This window comes from Schistocerca americana, chromosome 2 (assembly GCF_021461395.2).
Source record: "Schistocerca americana isolate TAMUIC-IGC-003095 chromosome 2, iqSchAmer2.1, whole genome shotgun sequence".
NCBI lineage: Eukaryota > Metazoa > Arthropoda > Insecta > Orthoptera > Acrididae > Schistocerca > Schistocerca americana.
In genome coordinates, this window is record NC_060120.1 from 269,583,848 (window position 1) to 269,587,747 (window position 3,900).

Here is a 3,900-nt window from a genome sequence, read left to right on the forward strand (position 1 = left end):
ACGGCGACAACTCGTGATACGCGGTAAATCTGGGTTTGACTCACATTCCGGTACAAATTTTCATTTTCGTCACTCCATTAAACAGCTGATGGTTGTCCGCATTCGCAGCTGCAAATACGTTTCAAGCATTCCAAGAAAACTGTACCGTAGTACTGGATGCAGTTCCAAAAAATGACTTCAGTGACTGGTTAGGTTAGGTTAGGTTAGTGTTGTTTTAACGTCCCGTCGACAACGAGGTCATTAGAGACGGAGCGCAAGCTCGGGTTAGGGAAGGATGGGGAAGGAAATCGGCCGTGCCCTTTCAAAGGACCCATCCCGGCATTTGCCTGAAACGATTTTTAGGGAAATCACGGAAAACCTAAATCATGATGGCTGGAGACGGGATTGAACCGTCGTCCTCCCGAATGCGAGTCCAGTGTGCTAACCACTGCGCCACCTCGCCCGGTTTCAGTGAATGTTTTGTAACACTTGTAAATGTATAAATTTGTGGTAAGTTTCTATGGGACCAAACTGCTGACGTCATCGGTCCCTAAGTTTGCACACTAAGGACAACACACACACCCATGCCCGAGGGAGGATTTGAACCTCCGACTGGGGGAAGCCGCGAGAACCGTGACAAGACGCCCTAGACCACGCGGCTACACCGGGGGCATTTTGGAACCCTTATAACGATGTCAGCCGTGTATTAATTCATTGTGAAACTATTCTGAAAAAAATACAGAGATTCTGGGAACATAGTTTTCTTATATTTCATAGCCGCGATGCTATCGGGAACGGGACACACGTTGTATTAATGTCCACTAATAGGTGACTGTATAGCTTCGCTGAGACAGTGTATGGTATACAGTTTTGACCACGGGGTATGAACATTTCTGGATGCACTGCACGGCAGTAATGCGCCCCGGCCGTAAATACGCCTGCCTGTGCGGCAGAAGCGCGCGTCCTTTGCTGCCGGTGGGTCGTTAGCGGACCGGGAGCACGCGACCCGGCGCGCCCATCTGCATACTGACTGCCGTGCCCGGGATGCCTCGCCTGCTGCCACCCGCATGGCTTCCGCCCTGTACATACACAGTATACGGGCTGTTGGCCGAGCGATGCGCTCGGCACACAGGGGCGCTATTACACGGCCTCAGGGCGGCAGGCATTCCAACGCGCGCGCGCACGCGCGCGCGCGCGCGCGTGTGTGTGTGTGTGTGTGTGTGTGTGTGTGTGTAAAGGCCCTTCAGGGGCAGGCCACGAAATTACAGGACCGCTGCGTCAGACGGTGACAGACTGCGAAGTCACTCGTGTAGGTGACCTCCCGTAGCAACGTTAATTGATGCGAGTTGTACAGCGAGTGGTAACAAACGTCAAGATTAGGCAACAGGTTGAAATGGAACAGCGTAAGTGTTATGTTCTCGCGGTGTATTGTCGACATATGATATTACCAAAGTAACTGTGCGTACGGTCCGATTAATATTGTTTGATAGTTGACGCATCACGCGTTGAAGCTGGTTTCCTCCATTCGGAACGCTGAACGTCAAGGCCGTCCGTTCACCGTTGGCAAAGTGCCGTAACAACTGGTCGGTTCCCTTCCAGTTCTTTGTCCGGCATTATGTGTTTGGATCCAGAAGCGTGGGTCTGGAATTTCTATTTCGTATTTTATCACACATGATAACCACACACAACACACACAATGATGTTAATGCAATGCATACGTTTCTTACACACCACTAAACAAACACTATTGGATTCTTTCCCACAACGTGCGATCGAGGTCCCGTATACAGTTCTCATAACCAAAGAGATCGCCTTACACTATATAAGCTTCGCACTACATTGCATGAAGCGTAATTTTATGAAGGCTGTAATTCACAGTTGCCACTGGACCAACACATTAATAAACATAACTGTTCAACTCAGTGTTTGGGCTAGCGCAATGATTAACGTTTAAACCTGGCATGTAGAACGATGTAGGGAAGAATCTCGTCAAATGACGCAAAGTAAATTTTTTTTAACTACTAAATCTAATCAAAATAGTTTTATTGTTATTTTTATTCAAATAGTTGGCCTAAATCTATCTTTTTTTTTAAAATTTCTAAGCTTTCTCGTGTCATTTTCATCATTGTATTGACTTCATTTGATCTTTTTTACATATCATTCCTATTCTCTTTTGGAACCTAGCTGTGTCGCCTACAATCTGCAACCAACTGCCAAAGAGGACTGCTCATCCGTTGGTAATGCGGCAGTTCGTGTAGCTAGTGTTGGTATAGTCTGAGTTAACCAATGACATCGCGAAAATACCGTTTCTTTACACCAATGAAACTGAAATTTTTCTGTCCTGAGTTTGCTCGCAGATGTTAGATTTAATCGCCGTGAACAAAGCGATCGTGAATTTAGTTCTGCCGCAGATTCTACATAGCCATTTTCTCGGATACACTGTATGCCATGAGGCTGTGGTTAGCTTAGGACATGAGTATAAATTCGAGGCTACGAAACGCGTCTGCCACAGCTCAGTCACTGGTCACGTAAAATCAGCTGTTCTCCGCTGTGTGAATCTCCATACCCCGGTTCCCATAACTCCTGAAGATAGACGTCGACTGTGGATATTGTATCACAGACACAGTCCCTTTGACTGTTCACAGATGTCACTAAACCCGTCCAAAGTTGTAAAAAACCATGTATGTGTAGCACCTATTAGACGGAGAGGGTCCGACAGCCGATCAGTTCCAGTCTTTCCACCAGGAAGGAGGCACACAGCTCGTGTTGTCTGTAGTTCAACCATGCCTAGACGGTCAACACCGCGCTTCGATCGCGGCCGCATTGTTACTTTGTGCCAGGGAGGGCTCTCAACAGGGGCATCATGACTCAAATTCTATAACAAACGTATAGTATCACGACTGCCAAGACTACAGAAAGAGAACAAACTTTTCAATGGGTGAACGGGCGGTTCATAAAATGAAAAAAAGTAAGTGGCGCGAAGGACTTTTGAATACGGCTTGTGCGCTTTGCAGTCCAATACCAAGACCACTTAACAAGGACGCAGTGGCTCTTTAACTTCACTCGATGTTCCACTTGTTAAGGCTGGACCGTTCACTGTTTCTGGTTTCCTTTTCTTTCCACAGTTCAGTGCACCTTCCTGTTTTCGTGTTTGATATGTGTTCAGTTTTTGATGGGCTGTCCACTTCGCCATCTTACCAATAAATCTGAGGGGCGTTGGATGGGGAGTTACCCTTGTGGGTAACAAACCCTAAATTTTAACCATTCTAAAGCTGAAACTTCCTGGCAGATTAAAACTGTGCGCCGGGCCGACACTCGAACTCGGGAACTTTGCCTTTCGAGTGGTGGTCCGGTACACAGTTTTGATCTGCCAGGAACTTTCATATCAGCACGCACTCCACTACAGAGTGAAAATTTCATTCTGGTATTCCACCGCTGTGCAAGTCAACTGTTGGTCTTTAATTGTGATGTAGAATTCCGGAGGAACAACTACAGATACACCAAGACCATTGACACATTACGTACTAACGGACAGGAACCGTCGATAATTTTGGAGGATGTCCGTAAAAGAATTGCATGAAATCAGCGAAAGGAATCATTATTGTGTTCCAAAGTGCGGTCATCAGTACAGCTAGCACAGTGACTGTGCGTCGGGAGTTAGAAACAGTGGGGTACAGTAGTCGATCAGCTCCCTATAAGCCACACAGTCCAGCAGTAAATGCTAAGTAAAGCTTGGGTTGTGTAAATAGCAATGCCATTGGACAGTAGATGACTGGAAGCGAGTGATCAGCAGTGAAGAATTATGGCGTAACCTGTGGCAATGCGATGGAAGTGTTTGGGTCTGGTGATTGGAAAATATTATCTGCCATAATGTCTACTGCCAAACGTGAAGTACACAGGAGGTGATGTTCGGTTTGAGGG

The 3,900-nt window shown here is 46.7% G+C and overlaps 1 non-coding gene across 1 annotated transcript; it reads right to left on the reverse strand.

The window, feature by feature from the left end:
• Positions 1-369: 369 nt before the first annotated feature.
• Positions 370-442, reverse strand: Trnaa-cgc. The gene has a single exon. It is a non-coding gene; the product is annotated as a tRNA-Ala (tRNA).
• Between the last annotated feature and the right edge of the window lie 3,458 nt (positions 443-3,900).